Genomic DNA, 20,366 nt, shown 5'->3' on the forward strand with positions numbered 1-20,366 from the left:
ACACCAAAGTACTTTACTTGGCATTTTAAAGCTTGAACTGACGCACAATTGAAATGGGAAAAGCGACACAAAAAGAAAGCATTACCCTCGCATCACCCATTCAAAGCGGTCATCTATCGCCACCACAAAAGCTAACACAGCGCTATTCATTCAGTCAACGGCGACACCAGAAGAGAATAGCATCTCATCACTTATACCAAGCGCGGCATTCCTTCGCAAGCCAGCTAACGCGGGTCAAGAAACATGAGCTCAGCACCAACACGGCCTCTCCCACAGAAAGAAACTGCGGAGTCAGCAGTACCAGGAAGACAGAGGACAGCCCCTCCACTGCCCCATCACCCCCCACCACCACCACCACCACCACCACCACAGGCCTTCCTCATGCTTCTGTGCCCACGCACTGTTGCTGGAGCCAACACAGCATTCTCCGAGCCATCGTTTGTTATTTACAGCCGAATGCGCCAAGACTGCAGAAACCACTACGAGTACAAAAGAAAAAGAAAGTAAAAGGGAATGGATTTCTTTAAAACCCGCCCGTGGAGAAAGTTCAATTGTTTGTGGGGCACATTAGATCCCGAAGGATGCGTTTGTATCTGGTTGAATTCATATCGGTAGCTAGCCGCGATCGATGCCCACTCGTCGTTAGCCTCCTCAATAGCTGCTAAGCGCTAGCACACAATATCGGTTGTTTCATGTTTTTATCCCACTTGATTTCTCGCTTTTCTTCCAAGTCTTCTGAAGTAGTTTCAGACCAAAAGAAACTCTGCTAAATATCGTTAAAACTGCTCTTTCAGTTGGGTAAGCTAGCCCACCAAATCGGTTGCCCAGTTTCATTGTTTTTATCCACTTGATTCCTCTCTCTCTTCTACAAAGTCTGTTGAAGTATTTTCAGACCAAAAGAAAGGAATATTCCAGAACACTCCAATCAGCGCCACGCGGCAGGTAGCGTCGAACCCGCAACCCCTCCTCGACCCCGTGTTCACAGCCAGCCTCCACCGGCAGACCCCCCCCCCCCCCCCCCCCCCGCCCGCTCCAAATCAGTCCCACCTCCCTGGAGTGATTGGACGAGTGGCGGGCAGCGTGGGAATCGATGGCGGACAGGTCAGCTCCCATCCCAGCCCGCACTTCCATCAGGGGCATGGCGGGGGCGGGGTCCGGAGATGGGAAGCAGGCTATTGATGGGAGGGGGTGGGGAGGAGGGTGGGTGGAGGAGGGTGGGTGGAGGAGGTTGGGGTTGGAGGATACTTTCTGGATGGGGGTGGGGGGGGGGGGGGGGGGGGGTACACAGTGGCAGGAGGATGGCTGGCCACTGTCAAGACAAGATTAATGAGCGTCCGTATGTATTAGAGATTCTCCAGCCGATCTGCCATCGGATAAGAAAACACCGGCCCCCGTCCCCCCGTCCCCCCCACCCCCGTCCCCTCCACCCAATCAAGACACCAGTCAGCCCCGCCTCCTCCACCCATCAGCACCTGGGCCGCGCAAACCGCACGGATCGAAGGAAGCGCCGCAGCACAGGCCAATCAATGACCGCATCTGTCAGGCACGGCACACACACACACACACACACACACACACACACACACACACACACACACACACACACACACACACACACACACACACACACACACACACACACACACACACACACACACACACACACACACACGCGCGCGCGCGCGCGCGCGCGCGCGCGCTCCTCCAGATAATCTGATACAGTAGTGATGAGGAAGGGCTGACAGGAACACTGAAGGGCAGTTATCTATGCTAATGAGCTGAAGTTGCTCTGGGTAAATGGACCAGAGTTTGTAAGTGTGTTTGTGTGTATGTGTATGTGTATGTATGTGTATGTGTGTGTGTGTGTGTGTGTGTGTGTGTGTGTGTGTGTGTGTGTGTGTGTGTGTTTGTTGTGTTTGTTGTGTGTGTGGGGGGGGGGGGGTTATGTGTGCATGTGTGTGTATGCATGTTTGTGTGTGTGGCGGGGGGTGTCTAGTCTACATATGGGTTTGTGTGTGTGCATGCGTGCGCGTTGGTGCATTGGTGTGCTTGTGCATGTGCATGCCGTTGTGTGTATGTATGTGTGCACTGCGGCAGAGTGGTGTGTGAGCGCCGGTGCGGTGGTAAGTGGGCAGGTGGAAGACCTCTTCAGCTCCGAGTTTCATATGGAAATGAGACGTAATGAAGTCAACACTGTCAGGGCTGCATTGTTGCCGTGGTGAAGGCCAGCGGGGGGTCATTCGTTTTGAGTCAACATATTCAATAGCATAACAATGATGATGTCACCCTCCTCAAAGAGGCCGCACCGTCCGCTGATTGGACTGATTGCTCTGCCTCGAGTGGTTCATTATGTATACGGTGTAATTTTCAAGTTTGCACTCCAAAGCGGTAGACATCTTAATGAAAGTAATTTGAATAAATTAGCAAAAAAATTACAAATTCACAATCATTAAGTTAACCAGGCCCTTGCTCTCCATTTTGCTTTTGAAAATAATACATGGCCTTTAAACCACACTAAGCACCCTGGTTAATTTTCAAGAATGCTGTCATCTGTTGGCTTGAGCGTTCCAAGGGACGGTAACATCACTAAAGATATTGTTTATTCGTCATTTACTGTGGGCTTTCGTGAAACATTTATTCGTGAGGGATTCGAGATACTTTGCTTCTGCCATCCTTTTAAATTATAACTTTAACTGCAAACTTCAATGGTTCTGAGTGGAAGCTATAAGGGTCCCATCCTACAGGGGGCGCTATAGGGTATACGTTATTTTCCAACAACTCTGTTCTCCTCCATCGATGGCATACCATTAGAACCCCAAGCAAAAACTTAAACCACAAATAATATTAATTCACAGACAAATATTAAAATATTCACACAATCGTGTTAATTAATACATATCGTATCAGCACTCAAATATCAATGTAATATCGCATCTTGTGGTTCCTGTTCAGACTCTTCAGACAGTTTGCAATACTCCCAAAGGACAAGTAGCCCTAAGGCAACGCATCACAGCTAACCCAGTAGGTCTTATAGCATCGCAGGGCCACATAACCACGAGTCTTTATAGCACCTACAACGCCTCAAGTCACCAGTGACACAGACAGTAAGTCGGGGCACGGCTTACCGGGACAAAACGCTTCATACTCCTCCCTCACCCTTGCTGTCAGATAGGTGTCATTAATACAAGCTGGGGAAGGTGAAGCGCTGGAGGTAGGGTGGGGGGGGAGGGGATGGCTGTACCATATGGGCACAAAGGAAAGGGAAGGGAGGGGGGTTGAAAGGCTGTCTATAAGGTGACACCTGACATAAGTCACTTGGCTCACACCTGAGATTCCATTGTGGTCTCCCAGCCAATACCACCATCATCATCATCATCATCATCGCTTCAACGTCAGATGTAAGAGGTGTGAGAGATGTAACAGATGGGCGCACATGTGTATATATATATATCTATCTATCTGTGTGGCCCTGCCCTTGTGTGTGTGTGTGTGTGTGTGTGTGTGTGTGTGTGTACACTAAATGGGTATCAGGGATTTTACTGGGTCGCTACTCATGACTCTTGTGTACCAGACAGTTATGTTTAAACCCCCTTATCGCCCCCCCCCCCCAACACACACACACACACACCTTTGTGCAGTGCAGACAGTCATGACCAGAGCCGCCGTCCTCCCAGCATCCTCGGGGGGAGGGGGGGGGGGAGGCTGTGATGGGCACCCAGCGGGTGACTGATCACGTCTCCTTCCCGCCCGTCAGCACTTTCACTCAGGCGCTCGTCAGCCGCGCCATAAAACCAATGTCATTCCCCTCCTGGTGGAGTTCACACACAGGAGATAAGGCCGGCGCGCCAATCAGCCCCCTATTGTCTCCACTTTATTTCGTCCCCATTCAACTTTTTATATTCATACATTTGCTTTGTTTTATTGTCGTCGTGCCCCCACATCACCACCCCCGAATTCGATTTCCTTTCAACCGGTCGGCTAATCTGTGGTCGTTTGTCTGCAGCCTCTGCGTATTTTTTTGTATTTTTCATATTTTTTTCGTCCAGTCGAATAGATTCCTTAAGTGACTGTGTGGTAATCGAGTTGTGCGTTTCTTTGTGTGCGTGCGTTTCCGAAGGGAAATAATTGATCAGGTGAGAGGGCCCAGCGGCAGAGCGCTCTCCTAATTAAAGCAGCAGCCAGCCGTGCAGTAAAGGACGGGGATATACTGTCGGCCTGTACATCATGTTTATGGTCTGGACGCACTCGCAGACCAAGGGTGGCACCTTCTTCCGGTCGGGGTTCGAAAGGAATCAGGGAAAGCTAGGAGAGGTGTAGCCCTTACGGTGCTTATAGGACTCTATTGTTGATGGAGAACCGGCCGCACTGACCGGAAATCAAATAAGTTTACAGGTTTCACAACACAAAACCATTGCATTGAAATGAGTACAATGCACTGAATTAATCCAAAGAAACACACAGAGCCCAAACATTTGGCTTTGTGCTGCTCATGCAGTATTAAAGGAAATAGCATGGACGTTTTTGCCGGCATTCGGCGATAAATCAACTTCACCCAGAGACGGGCCTATTTTCTCTCGTAATCTTTCTACTTATGTACTATTTCATCAAAACAGGGCGAGAAAAAAAAACATCCTCTGGTCTATACAGCCCGGCCTATCTCCCGGCGGGTCCCAGCCCAAAGAGAGCGTGGCTGGCTGCTTATCCGGCGCGGGGCGAGCGGAGGGGCCCGCGCCCGTCCACCGCCGCAAAGCTCCCCGGGAGATTGTGAGGCTGCAGGTGTGGGGAGGGGGAACAACAGCACCCCGAGATAAGCAGGAGAGGGAAAAAAACTCATCAGAACCAAGCCTTTCATTTCCTAAAGACATGCTGGTTGGTGGGTGGGGGGCGGCCTGGCCACCAGAAGCCTGAGGAAAGCAGGAGGCTGGTTATCGGTGGAGGTGATTGAAGATGGAGAATAGGGGGCTGGGGGGAGACGGGCAGCTGTGGTCAGGGGCACAGATGTTTGTGTTTGTGTCAGGCGGGGCTGAAAGGGAAAAATACATCATCGCAATGATCAGGAGGACATTCACACAATACCGAAAGATATGCTTTTGAATTTGAATTTTTGTTGCTACGTAGTGTGAACGATGGGGGTTACGATAAAGTCAACTCAAGGGAATTCAAAGTTCAACTTATCATGTTTAAAGCTTCGGGTTCTATTTAACTTTGAGAATCTTTTGTTACCCGGGCTGGTTTTTAATTTGCAAAAAACAACGTGCCGTCGAACGACCCAATTAAAAAACTTCTCATCACGATATGGTTGGGATTGTTTGAAGATCACAGTAGCAGCTTATTATTATTGATTCACAAACCGTCGTCTCTGATCCTCATTAAACAGCCATGGAAACAAACAACAAACAAAAATGTAAATATTTCATACGAGCAGACACACATGCCAGCGCAACGACAGACCGGTTGTTCTTTGGACACAGCCCAACTGTCGACTTTTACGTTGACAGATGCTCGTTTGTTTTACTCAAAAGTTTTTAAGTATTAACGAGGGGGGTCAGTTTGACGATGAAGACCCCCGGAGGTTCTTCATCGTCAAACTGACCCCCCTCGTTAATACTTAAAAGCGTTGACGAAAAACAAACAAGCGCCTGTGGAATTAGAACTACAACTAGAAAGAATGGCTCGCCGTCAGTTAACGGATTGTTCCAGGACTCCAAAGTCAGGCAAAACATCAAGCAGTACCACTTTAAATCTGGCTCACGGTGGACTGCTGCTAAACCGCAAAGTGAGCCCGGTGGGTCGCACACAATCGAGTGTGTGTGTCTCTGTGGTGCCTTGGCGTTCCACACACGCTAAACGCCGGCGGTCCTGGCCAATCCCATCGATTGTCCCCCCGTCCCCCCCCCTTCCTCCTCCCTCCCTCCCGTCTGCGTCTCACTCTAGCGGCGGCAGGAGAGAAAATGGTGTAGACAAAGGGAGGGCGGGTTGGGTATTAATTCAGCGCTCACTTCTCTTTCAAACCCTCTCTTTTCTCATGCTAAACCGCCCCGGCCCCACGTCCCGAAAGCACGCGGGGACGCAGACAATTACGGCCTCACACGGGGCCACCGCCGCCGTCGGAGGAGGAGGAGGCTCGCTCTCTCTCCGGCGCCGATTGTCAAATGAATGAGATGAAATGGCTTCCGTTTAAGAAAGCACCCCACGCCGCCGCGCCGCAATAGCCGGGGATCATCGCGGGTATCTCGTCTCCGATGGGGAAGGGCGAGAGACAGACGAAAGAATCGGAGGAGGGAGGAAAAAGAATGGGCGATTCAGGACTTTTCACAAAGAGTATTGAGGAAGGCCAACTGGGCCTCAGGTGGCTTGACAAGTAGAATTCAATGAAACTTGGAGAGGTGGCGGCAGGATTGCTTTGTGGGGAAGATGGCTCCCCAACTGGGTAATCGAAGTTCAGAATAACTAGACACTAGTTGAGATGGTTGAGCGCCTCCCTCCAGAACACAATGTGTAGCGGTGCGCCCACAAACACAATCAAGAACGGTTGTGTGCTTTTGCAGACGACAGATGCATACCGCAAAAAGGAAATTATTCTGAATTGCCTTTGCATAAACAGTCAACATAAAAAAAAGCTGCCGGGAATCTCAATAAGGAGTTTGTGAGGAGATAAAAAAAAAAAGACGGAGACAAAAAGCATTCATTGTCCTCCCTGGCACGTAGACACATAGATTTCCAATCATTTGTCTGCCAGTCTTACACTACGTAGCTCAGGGGAGAGGATCCAAATCAACAGCGTGTGAGAGCGGCTTAGTTAGCGAGCGAGCAGAATCCCATGCCTGCCCGCTCCCCTTCCATTCAGGACGTGTGGGAAATGCCTGAATCCTTCCACTCCCATTCACTGTAAAACACCTTAGCGTTTTCATTACTTAGTGTAACGACCTGACACCTGGCTGTGGCTTTGATCACACACGGCCTGGACATGGGCATCAGGGCGCAGAATTAAATACAAATACATAAAACAAAAGAGCCAGCTTGTTGTGCGTGGGCGTTGGAAGGCACAGGGTTTGTGGACGCACACAAACGCACACACACGCACACACTTACACATACACATGCAGAGTACGCACACACATGCATGGGCTACACATACACACAAACACACACACAGAACACCCACACACAGGCATAGTACACAAACACACACGCACACACACAAACACACACACACACACACACACACACACACACAGGTATAAATAACCTCCACTTGTGTTGTGTTCTGAGAGCACACAACACCACAACACCTGCAGGGCAGCAGCGCGCTTTGTGCCCGCAATACACAGAGCTTCTCTTTAATGGAGAGAAAGGGGTGGGGGTGGGGGGGAGGGGGGGGGGGGGGAGAAACGCGAGGAGAGAAATTCATTTGTGAGATGGCACTCTCCCTAGAGCTCCCAGCGCTCCACACACGGCCCCCGCGAGATACCCGTTCTGACTTGGGGGGGGGGGGGGGGGGGGGGGGGGAGTTGGGGGAGAGAGGGGGAAAGTGGGGAAAGGGGGAGGAAGGGGGAGGGGGCAATGGAGGGGATTGGGGTACGGATCCACAGCAGTGGCTGTGTCATGTCTCTGTGGAAATCAATAAACAATGCCGCATGCAGAGTGCACGCAGGCACACACACATACACCACACACACACACACACACACACACACACACACACACACACGCACACTCCCTGGTTCCAGCACTGCACGTGTGTTTGCACACACAGGAATCAAGATTAAAGCAGATGCATGGAAATTACTTGTGCATCTACACAAAAAGTGTGAAAAAACGAACAAAAACATGCCTAGAAACCGATTCCCAAACACCCATGTGCATCAGTGCGCACACAAACACTAACACACGAAAAAATACAAATACACACAGCAACACCACAAGACATGAGGATCTCAGCACACGTACACCAAAGATGCATGTTTTTATATACACACGCACCAAAGATGTTTGTATGTTTTTACACACACACACACACACACACACACACACACACACACACACACACACACACACACACACACACACACACACACACACACACACACACACACACACACACACACACACGAGTTAGATAAACAGGAGTTAGATTCAGTATTAGCTCTGCGTAGAATGACTTCTAAGTATTATCATCATCTACCTACGTGTATAATAGGATTAACATGTGTAACGGTAACAAAAACATCACAAACACACGCTCGGAATGGTGGTGAGGGAAGATCAACACCCTCATGGGCGCGCCTAGTTGTGTCATGTCAATATACTCCGAGAGAGCGACCCCGTAGCGAGTGGCGGTACGCGCTCCACTTAGATAAGAAGTGGCTCCCCAACCAAGAGGAAGACGGCTTCCTTCTCCGCTCCGGCACATGAGTCATGGAGCCTCTGGGCCGGCGGGCTTTTGTTAGTAGGACGTGGAGGTGGGTGAGAACCAAATATTCAAAGCAGTCAGCGCTTTTCATGATGACAGAAGCGCTTGTGCGCTGTTTTTCTGTTGATCTCCCGTAAACTGCCTGAAATGAGCGCCGCCGCACACCTGTGGGCTCCCGCCGAGACGGCAGCGAGCCCCTTTCACAACACGCCGATACGTTTTCGCTTTCTTTCCCCCCAGTTACTTTCTTTATTTGATTGAGAGTGTAGCGTACTATGTTCGCTCCACCTGCACCCCCGCCTGCCAAACAGGAGACATGCTACCTCTGTTTCTCCGAGATGGAACCGTGATGCCGAAAAAATAAAACCAACCGAAATTCCTTCCCATTCCTGAAACGACTCTGTTGCTTTTGTAGAAACTCGGTGGTGCAGCAGTGTTTCTTTATGGAATTACTCCAATTTTGATGGTTTGCTTTTCCTCGTTTTCTGCCTCACTCGTAAGTCGCTTTGCATACGAGTGCAACGGAAAGCGTCCGACTGCATGTCAATGAAGGTGTTATCCAACGGTAGCCTGCGGTTTCTCTGGTCATTCTTTGCCCAGAATCGGGTCCACCAAATGATATTGCGTGAAGGTTGCTGGAAAAGACGCTAAAAATAAACCTGAAGTTGTCGAATAAGAAGGCCTGAGGGGGTTGGAGGGTGTTGGGGGGGAATGCGCGGCATGGAAGAAAGTTCAGGACATCAAATTTGACGCCTGTGAGGCAAATAGGAAGAAAAACGCACCAGTTGTAGAGTGAAGTACACACAAAATGGAGACACAAAAGATGGGCTGCAAACTCCTGGAGCAGATTCCTCATCATTAAATGATAGCCCGAGGGCGGGTGGCTGGCGATGAGGGGGGACTCGCTGTGCTTGTGAGTGTGTGTGTGTGTGGGTGCCAACGTCGATGTCTGTGTGTGCGTGTTCATTTGTTTGTGTGCCAAGGTGCGTGGACACGTGTTTGAGTCTGTGTGTGTTTCAATGTCTGTGTGCATCTGTGTGCACGTTTTCATTTCATGTGTGTGTGTGTGTGTGTGTGTGTGTGTGTGTGTGTGTGTGTGTGTGTGTGTGTGTGTGTGTGTGTGTGTGTGTGTGTGTGTGTGTGTGTGTGTGTGTGTGTGTGCACATGTGTCTGTGAATGCGTGTATCATTCATGTCCGTGTGTGTGTGTGCGCCGTAATTAAACAGGGCTGGGTGGGAGGTAGGGCCGAGGGGTGACGAGCAGTGGGCTCCATGCCTCCCGACAGAGAAATATAGCGGGCTGCGTGAAACAATAACTGCACCCATGAACAGCCGCGCTCTTACTTTGAAAAACGACAGAGCCGGCTTACAGATTGCTACTTTGTGATAGCCGGAGAGTGGCCACCTCAAAGATTCCCTCTCACAGGATCTTTGTGATGTAGCCAGCAAACAGAAAGTAAGTGCTGTAGTAGAAACATGACTTTCCTAGGAGCTACACATGCAGCTCTAGGTTAGTTAAGTGCTGTAGTATTATACATAACTTGTACCTAGGAGCTGTTTCATGCAGTTCTAGTGTTGTTAATACTGGCAGCAGTAATACAAAATACGATAATAATCCAAATGGTTCATATTTTAATAGTAACGCGATGATTATAATAACATGAATAATGATGAAAGAAGTAGCGGGGACGTTTTCTGAAGAAAATTCACCTATGCATCGTTAGTGAGTTTTACAGTTATACAGGAACGACAGAATTCCCTTTGAAACGCGAATCAACACTAATAACCTAGTGTCATTAAGATCATTACTACTATGGTAATAATCATTGTACTTAAAGCGTAACCAGACCACAACCGGAGCTTTACTTTACGCGGCTTGTGTGAACTCTGGGAGACGTCCGTTTTACACAGAGCCCAGGAGGCAGCCTGTGGTAGAGGCTAAAGGAGATAGAATATACCCTACTGTACAAGCAGAACATGAATCGGCAGAAAAAATGAGCAATGGGCAGATTCGGAAAGTGGCGCATGCATATTAAACGTGAGAAGCAAAGGGGTTTGCTTTATGAAATCTGCCCGCACCGTTATTGCAGCAAGAGGAAATGTTATAAGCTAGTTCCTCCCTCCTCCTCTTGCTCCGTCTGTGACCAAAGTTTCTTCATATTATTTAATGGAATCATTCCTGACAGTGGATCCGTCTGTTCTCCCAGAAACATTTTATTTCATCAGAATTTCATTACATCAAAAGCCAAGCCCTCAACCTTACACTTTTCCAATAATGGCGACAGCTCCCCCCTTCAGGGGGGGAGGGGAAGTAGGAAATGCAGTGGTGAAATTACATTTTTTTACCTAAACACAATTACAGGGCATTTGGAAAAGTGCTGCATAGTGCAATCAGCCATTACTCTTGTTGAAAGTTGGCGCGGCCGCAGGAAACAATTCTTTTTTTTCCCCCCGATTTTTGTTCTATGACTGAATTATTATTTTTGGGGTTCTGGTTCATCGCTAAAAAGCCTTTCTCCGAGTGGTGCCAAGCCAAGGTTTATATGTCACTGCCACTCAGTTTGCGCATCAACTACGATCCAACTGGAGGATGAGCCCAGAGTCCCATCTTCTGGAAGCTTCCCTGGCTCAGTGCGGAGCACGCGAATGCCCAGACAGACTCCGGCTTGTCTCCTCTCGTTCTGTTCACGTGGGGACGGACATAATCAGACATGACCTTGAGGTATCCACGCGCGGACAATATGCCGAGTCAGACGCATGCCAGAGACGCCTGGTAATCAAGATTTATGGGGAGGGGGGGGGGGGTTGGGGGGTCTTATCAACGGTGAAATGACGTGTCAAAATGATTTTGTGTGATGCCACTCCCGACCCCCCGGTGTTAAAGGGACCGGCATTGGGACGGCTTAGCAAACTCTACATGCAATGGGCTTGACCCGGGCGTTACCCACACCAGGCTGAGAGGTACTGGGTTCGATCCGCCGGGACCGCAGCCTACCTTTAGGTATCCTGGGGCAAGTCGCCCTCCGCCCCTACCTGGTCCTTCATGATATTTAGTCTGGATCTGTGTATTCAGCGTGCGTCTCTTTAGATCAAAGCGTCTGGTGTCCCCGGTCTACAAGGGACGACGAAACCAGGACAGAGAGCAGGGATTTGACACTTGGTGGTTGGGCAGAGAGTCGGAGCGTAAGTGAGCTTGGGTTACAGAAGTCTTGGTAGTAGTGGTGGTGGTGGTGGTGGTGGTGGTTGAGGTGATGTCAGCGGAGAGACACCTGTAGGTCTACTCCCCTGCTGTGGTTCCATAATGAAGTCCCTCCTCCGTCCTGCACAATCGGCTCCGTAATTTGAAAAGGTCACCGCGGCTCCCGCGTAATTCAATATCCTCATGGTGCTGTATTAACCGTATATTTAATCACACCCCCAGGCCGGCCGGGCGAGCCACATGCATACCGAGTGGGTGTGTGTGGGGAGAGAGAGGGAGAGGGGAAGAGAGAGAGAGGGGGATAGAGAGTAAGAGAGGGAGATAGAGTGGGGAAGAGAGAGAGTAAGAGAGGGAGATAGAGTGGGGAAGAGAGAGAGTAAGAGAGAGAGAGAGAGAGAGAGAGAGAGAGAGAGAGAGAGAGAGAGAGAGAGAGAGAGGAAAACAGAGAGGGAGAGAGAAATCCTGAGAGAGTGAGAGTGAGAGAGCGAGAGAAAGTGAGATTCCAGAGGGTGTTTAATCGCCATCGACAAAGAATAATAAATAAAAGTTATTCAGTCTCAGATGTCTGCATTGAGCTGGCCTGAAATTCTATAAAAACAAAACGATAAAAACAGGAATGAAAATTTACGTGAGAGCATTTCATAAATGTTCCCTGAAAAGTAGGATGGGGGGGAGGCGGTCATTTTGCCATTTGAGGTGTGCTAGCATGGGAGAGAACCGATAGGACAGAAGAAGAGAGATGGAGAGAAAGAGCTTGGCTAGTACTATACTTCATTTAGTTGAGCCACGCCGGGCTAACTGACAGATTGAATATCTCGCGTTATGGAGTGTGAATGTCAGATAAGGCGATGAAAGGCCAAGTGCGCTATAAATCCAGCTCGCCGCGCTCCACGCAGAGTAACTTCCCCTAACCAAATCAGTATTCATCAATATTTTCTGCTGATACAAAAATAAGCATCATGTATCCTACCGATCCAAGAGAAATGTGATGAAATAAAAATGAACCTCTGGAAAAATAAAGAAATCAATTACTTTGTCTCCGACTCTCCCCCCCCCCCTCCCCCGCCCTCCCCCTCCCCAGCGCTAAAGCGTGACAAAACCAGGACCCTGTGTACCGGGGTATGGAAAAGCAAGGTCTTAGCAGGGTAATGTAATGTAGAATTAATGACCCCCCCACCTGAGGCAACCAATCACAGGGCAAATTAGCCCGGTATGATCCCGGCGTTATTATGTCTGAATATAAAGACTGGCTCCTGTGGTTTCACGATGCATAAGTCATGCGTAAATGACCGGGCGACAGTGGCAGACTGGGAGATGGAGGTAAAACAAACGCAGGATCAAAATCAAATGAACGCTGAATCAGATGTAATTAGGCCGACAGATGGACAAACTCGTTTTTTAAGCAGGCAATCACCCAAAGGAAGGAAAGAGCGAGGACTGATTAGTACCCGGAAGTAACCCAATAGGTCATTGAAGGTTGCCGGTGAGTGAGTGAGTGAGTGAGTGAGTGAGTGAGTGAGTGAGTGAGTGAGTGAGTGAGTGAGTGAGTGAGTGAGTGAGTGAGTGAGTGAGTGAGTCGTTGAATCAGACCAAACCGATCACTGCTTTAGAATAGATATTATACACAGACAGGGTGAATGAGTAACATGTTGAAAGATTCTTCTTGAGAAAGACGGTAATATCCCCTACCTGCCAAATAATCACACGATATCTGGTGTTTTGGGATGAGACAAAATCTGCAAATCTGCTCAATAGTCAAGTAGAATACCAAATGGTTCGTCAATGGGTCGTCCGTTATATTTTTTGTGACTTTCTATATCCTTAATTATAACAAAGACCTCATTATGTGGCCTTCACCCCGGTGACAAGGGTGTCCCGCGCCCCCGTCTACCTGGGAGCCGGCGCCATCTTGAGTCCCAGTCACGGCCAGGAGACAGGGAACAGCCTCATTATGTGTGAAATTGAGGAATTGAGAGAGATAACAAAAGCTGTCTGGAAATGCCTTTCAAAACGGAGGGAAATAAAGAGTTGGGGCTTGGGGGAGCCGCTGGTATTTACCTAAAGGCAGGGAAATTAAAAGCGCTGTCAGTCAATGAGAACGTGAAAGACTGGAATCAAAGTGGCTCTGTGACATTTCTCTCTCAGCGAGCGACGCAACCGCCGCCCTTGTGGGATTCCTTTGCTTTTCCACGTCTAGATATTCATGACGGCTTCTCTCGTCTCTGCTCTTTAGTCTGCTTCCCGGTGCTTTTCATGACTTAGATACCAAACACTCTTCTGGTAAAGATGACTTTCAATGAAACGCTACACTTTTGCCGGAGGCATTAAGTGCCAAACTTAAGAAAACAAATTGACAGATTGATCCGGTCCCCAAAGCATGTGGTCGCATGTCGACGGCTGTTTTTCTCACAGATATCACTCTGGAATTTATACTGCGTTTCCACAACTTAAAGAGTGTGGAGGGGGAGGTGATAGACATAACAAGAGCTTTCGGGACATTAGCGGTGCGTGTGAGTCACCATTAGACCGGGCGATCTGTCAGTGCTTGGATATCAAACCAAGAATGAGTCCTGCAGCCCTGCGTTACTTTAGGTCTCTGATGGACGAGAGGAACAGCAAAGTACTTCTGCAGTGGAGGGATTTGTATTATGGTAGCTAGCTAGCCCGACGCATTAGGGTACAGTCGAACACACACAGTTACACACACACACACACACAAGTGGAATTACACAACGACAGACCCACACACACACACACACACACACACACACACACACACACACACACACACACACACACACACACACACACACACACACACACACACACACACACACACACACACACACACACACACACACACACACCTTCCACATCAGAAGGAACAAACAGAAGGAGAGAAATAAAAGCCACCACTCCTATAGCAGCAAACAAACCTGACAAGTAGATTGCTAGCTGGACGTTAACGAAAAAGAAGGAGATCAAAATGAGTGAGAAGAGACAGGTCGCAAAACACAGCATAGGGCCAGGAGAGGGCCAGGTTGAAGGAACGAAGCAGAGACTGTGACATGGCTCTGATTTCAGCAATAATGGGCGTACCAGCAGTCAAAAAGCAAGATGGTGCACTCTCACATAAGGGAAGGTTGTGTCACGATGTACAGCACAAAACACATAGTCGAACCTGGGGATGACTGGTATTACGACGGCAGCACCTGAGGGGGCTGCAGGAAAGACTGAAGAGCTATCATTTGCGTGTCACCGTTGGAAACGCCATAGCCATCCATCAGCCGTTGAGTGAGTGAAATGCGTCTGGAGAATATCTGTTTTGAGTTGAAGGTGCCCGCGGCTGCGTGAAACGTGACACTTCTCCACGGCGGAGAAACATACAGAGGGACGGAGCTGACGACGTTTCAGCGCTTCAGTTTCCATGTCCTTCCTACTCCTGCTCGTACCCTTCTACCTCTCTCTTCACGGCTGTCAAATCATACGTACAGTGGCGTTAAGAAGATAAATGCAGGGTAACCATCAGGGGGAAAGAATGGCCCTAGCGGCGGTGAGGTTCTCAGGTTGTTTTGTTGCTGTGCGTATCACCGTGCTTAATTAGTTTACGAGTTTGCGAGATGTTATATTCCTTGAAAACATACCGCACAGAGGGAAGGGATGATATACGTAATAAAGGGTAAGCAATCTCAGAGCGGGGGAAGGTCATGCATAGCATCTTACGACTGTACATCATGCGCTGTGTCGGACACAAGGGCCCTCACAAGGGGAGCGAAGGTGGCAAGGAGCAGCTGATAACTGCAGAGTGATTGGTGGGGCTATCTGAAGGGAAGACGTCACGGAGGATATCTACGCCGGATGAATCATCCTCTCTGGCCGTCGAGTGCCACCACACTCCTTCCTTTGAAAGATTACGCCGGCTGTAATGAGCCCGAAAGTGTTGTCTTCTCTCCACCCATCATTTCCCGGAGCCGTTACACAGTTTTAAAAGGTTATCTCAGCCCTTTTCATTTTGTATTCATAAATCCTGTGAATGTCAGAGAACGGGAGACAGGTACATCGACGACGCGTCGCCATTAAAGCACCTGAATTGTTCCCAGACGCTTAATTGCTAATGATTCCCAGAGGACATCAAGCCTGTTTCCCCAACAACTGTGGAGACAGAAGACGAGATCCGCAGTGCCTCGCTCAAAGCGCGTCGGAAGGCGTGGCAACGGAATGTTTGCAGTCTGTGTGGAAGAGAGGCTAACCCCAACCCTCCCTGTTTTCCACCACCCACCGCCCACCAAGGGCGATGTGTATCGATGTGTGCTTCAACCAACGCTCAGATAGAGACCAGCCAATGCACCATGCGCCTCAACCCTATCGGATTCATCTGGTCTTCAGGAGCAGCGGCCCAGTCCGCATCGGCCAGCTTCAGAGAGAGGGATCCGACCAACAGGAGCAGATCTATTCCCATTGATCCCCAATAGCTGGCAGAAGTCCTGTCCGTTATGCTAATTAACCTGATACAACCTTTAAGGCAAAACCCAATGTGTCAAGTATGCGTGACTTGTCAAGGCGTCCGGATGGCACACAGCCAGAACCGCGATGGTATGAGACGGTGTATGATACACGAGGTGGGCATGAATGAAGGTACAATGGGAGTCCATGACAGGACGAATGGGATGGTATTCAATCAGGACAGCAGGGCCTTACCTGGGACCAGGGGGTTCTCCTCGCATCGGACAAGCCTGAGCAGAACCATGGTGATGAGAAGGGGCGTGGCCCACGACCATGTGACACGCATGACGCCTCTCATTGGCCAGGCATCACGAGCCGTCAATCTGCGGCACAGGAGAGAGAGAGAGAGAGACAGCAGATAAGCGATGTTGTCGTTGGAACAGTGCAGTTCATTGCGAGTAGGTGTGACCCGAGCCAGTGTGACGGGGTCAATGGTGAAAGTGAACTGAGATGATCACCGTTTTGGGTGATTATCCCGCCGCAATCAGTGTCACAAGGAGCTAAACAATAAGATGAATACGCGAGGAACATGAGGATAATTACTGTGATTTCAGGAGCACTATGCGTGACATAATCGCTCTGCGAGAACACGCTATTATTAAAGCACAGAAAGCAGCAGGCAAGCTGTGTAATAAAATCATTCACCCTTAAAATGATTACCCCTCGAATTGCAGTCGTTCAGCAAGTCAGCCCTTGAATGTATTATCCCGCAGAAGATACCCCACGGTCATGTGCAGCATTCCAATGCACCTCTCTTGAACACCACGGCTGGGTCGGAGAGCTGTTACCATGTGTTACTGAGGGGGGTTTGTATTAGTTCCTGTATATTACTAACACTATAACACACACAAGGACAAACACACACACACACTCACAAACACACACACAGACACTCTAATCACACAGCCTCACAAAAATAGACGCACACACACACACACACACACACACACACACACACACACACACACACACACACACACACACACACACACACACACACACACACACACACTCACAAATACACAGGCACACGTAGACTAATAAGCAAATGACTGTGCCAGACTTGATATGAGACTTTAGTGCCAGAGTGGGTGGTGCTGACGATGGATGTGGTGGTGGTGTTAGATCTGCTGGTTGATATGATGGTGATGGACGTGGTGGTGGTTAGTGGTAGTCGTGTGGGTTGGTGGATGTGGCGGTGGATGTTGTAGTGGTGGATGTAGTTGGGGTAGTGGATGTGGTAGCGGTGGTGGTGGTGGATATGGATGTGATGGAGGAGGGGGATGTGGTGGAGGTATTGGTGGTTTGCTGGATGCAGAAGTGGATGTAGTGCTGGCGGATGTGGTAGTGGTGGGTGTGGTGGTGGTGGTGGATGTGGTGGTGGTGGTGGGTGTGGTGGTGGTGGTGGATGTGGTGGTGGGGGTGGATGAGGTGGTGGTGGTGGGTGGTGGATGAGGTGGTGGTGGATGAGGTGGTGGTGGTGGTGGTGGATGAGGTGGTGGTGGGGGTGGTGGGGGTGGTGATGGTGGTGGTGGATGAGGTGGTGGGGGTGGATGAGGTGGTGGTGGTGGTGGATGAGGTGGTGGGGGTGGATGAGGTGGTGGTGGTGGTGGATGTGGTGGTGGTGGTGGATGTGGTGGTGGTGGTGGATGTGGTGGTGGTGGATGTGGTGGTGGTGGTGGTGGATGAGGTGGTGGGGGTGGATGAGGTGGTGGTGGTGGATGAGGTGGTGGGGGTGGATGAGGTGGTGGTGGTGGATGTGGTGGTGGTGGTGGATGAGGTGGTGGGGGTGGATGAGGTGGTGGTGGTGGATGTGGTGGTGGATGTGGTGGTGGGGGTGGATGTGTCGGTTGATGCTGGCTGACACCACCCTCATCAACGCCACGCGGTGAAAGGGAAACGAATTAGAGGCTTCTTCTGAGCAGCCATCTTTAAGAACAACCTCAACACACCAGCCCCAACCCTCCACCTACACCAACCCCACCCAGTGTGATTACATCCACCAACTAGCTAACAGACAATTGCTACTGCTTTGGCTCCCTGCATGTCACTTTCACTTGCTTCTTTTGTCATTATTTTTTTTAATTGACTTAGTTCTGCCTTCCGGTCTCAAATATCTTTCTGCCTTACTTGATGATGCATTCATGCATTTCCTAACAACCTTCGCACATCATTATGAACTATTTATTTTTATTTTTCTTTCATTTAATTCCCTTCTTGCTGCATCGCATGCCCAAAAGTCTTTCTGTTGTACTTTTTCAAATACGATGATGATGATGTCTCTCCCGCTCGTGATATGACCCATCGCTGCAGCACAATATAAAAGGGAATGCTCAAAACGCGTTGGAATATTGATTATTACTTTCAGAGCAAAGACATCCTAGGGCAAGAATAGTTCATCTCTGCTCCTGACAAAAATATATTTTTTACCCAGTTCTCAATTCGATCCCAAAGTCATCCTTCTCCTCAATTGTGTGTTTAGATACTGAAGACCACACTTTGACTGTTTCCAAAGACATCATACTACATCCTCCGCCATTTATTTCCCTCTGCCTCTCTCTCTCTGTCTCTCACCCCCTATTCGCTATCTCTCCATCATTTCATTTTCTTCCCCCTCTCTCTCTCATGCTCTGCCTCTCCTTCTTTCCCCCTCTATCGCTCCCTGTCGTTCTATTTATCTCTCTCTCCCCTTCTCCCCCCCCCCCCTCTCTCTCTCTCTCTCTCTCTGGCACTCACTCCATCTCCTTCTCTCTGTAATAGCTTTGGTATGAAATGAGGGCAGAAGTGTACCAATTTGAACAAATAGCTTTTTTCTCTTTTTTTTCAATCTTATCTGCGGTTCTCAGCCAACCCTCCTGTGCTCCTCCATTTCTTGGTCCCAGAATTAAAAAGCACCTCTGAAAACGAAAAAAATACCCAATCTATCAGCTCCCAACCAGGGCGGTTCACCACTGCAATGTGTAACCCCCCCCCCCATCGTTCATCCAGTCCCACAACCTTTTGTATTTCCACAAGCGCACCATTTGCATGAATTGATGATGACAACTGCATTCCACACCTCAACCCCGATAACACTTCCAGGTTTCCTCTGTTAGTGGAAGACCCCAAGGCTCAGACCCTGAATCGGTGTGCTGAACCTGGGTGCCAGGGTTGCAGGGGGGGTGGGGGTGGGGAGGGCTGACTGAACTTCAAAGACCAGGTTCCATTTTTCTTGATAATTGTGTCAGATAAGCATCACATCATCCTCTCACAGGCGATCTGATAAATACCCAATTACCACTCGGGGAGATGAACGGGGGACAAGCGAGGCCTGACCACCGGGGCATTCCTAGACCCGGCGCAATCTGGCTCCAAGATGGCCCCCTCACCGCCGGCGGAAAGTGGCGCAAGGGAGCACTACGGGGGAGCCAAAGAGGCAACTCGATTACTCCGAGCCATTTGATTAATGAATAGGCCAACGGGAGATAGAGGGAGATTTATTTCAACGTCCTCCCGCGGAATTCACAACCACAGCACACAGAGACAACAGAGGGGGGGGGGGGGGGGGGGGGGGTTGTAAGGTGGGTGCGGTGGATCGATGCCCATCCGTCTGACCTCGCCCCCGTTCCCGCCAAGAGGGAATGCCGGCGTTCTACAAGGCTGGGTTTGAGGGAGTTTCCTCTGTGTTCGCAACCGATTCGTTTCAAGTGGGAGCCGGAGGCCCTTGTCTTCTCGTTCTCTCCGACTCAATGACTGGATGAATGAGCTCCGTGACTGGATGAATGGGCTCCGTGCCCGTTAACGAGAATGCCACGAGAAGCTCTTCTGACGGCCGCGTCGATGGGCGCCATAGGAAGTTAACAAGAAACAGCGTACCCATAAACCCATGAGTGCCATTCACACAGCCCCTAGTCTGGCTGAACGGAAGTGGACAGCGTCTATTGCTTAGCGGCCGATTTGGCCGCGACTCCTCCCCTTCCGGTTGCTGGCGTTACCGTATTGTGCTCCCCCTCAAACTCGAAAACTAGGCAGTATGGCGAGTTTTGAAGAGGACTTTGACGGCGCTGTAAAGTTGGCATGTTTGGCTCTTTCCGTGGACACATCTCTGGACAGTATAACATTGTTTTCCAAAGAGACACATGAATAGCAGCTGGTGGTAAATGGCTATAGGGTTAGGGTTAGTTTTCGAAATTGTTTGTGGAACTAGACATCCAATCTTGTTTAATTTTAATATAATGTAATTACTGATTACTGACTATCTGATTTCATTACA

At 49.6% G+C, this 20,366-nt stretch overlaps 1 long non-coding RNA gene across 1 annotated transcript in view; it reads right to left on the reverse strand.

Annotated features, from left to right (window-relative positions):
• The window catches only part of LOC132473926 (uncharacterized), an 87,382-nt gene that overhangs the window by 44,756 nt on the left and 22,260 nt on the right, over positions 1–20,366 (reverse strand). Inside the window, exon 2 of the long non-coding RNA XR_009529499.1 lies at positions 16,310–16,437. This is a non-coding gene — a long non-coding RNA (uncharacterized LOC132473926). The remainder of the gene's footprint in view (positions 1–16,309; positions 16,438–20,366) is intronic.

This window comes from Gadus macrocephalus, chromosome 16 (genome assembly GCF_031168955.1).
Source record: "Gadus macrocephalus chromosome 16, ASM3116895v1".
In the NCBI taxonomy this organism is placed as follows: domain Eukaryota; kingdom Metazoa; phylum Chordata; class Actinopteri; order Gadiformes; family Gadidae; genus Gadus; species Gadus macrocephalus.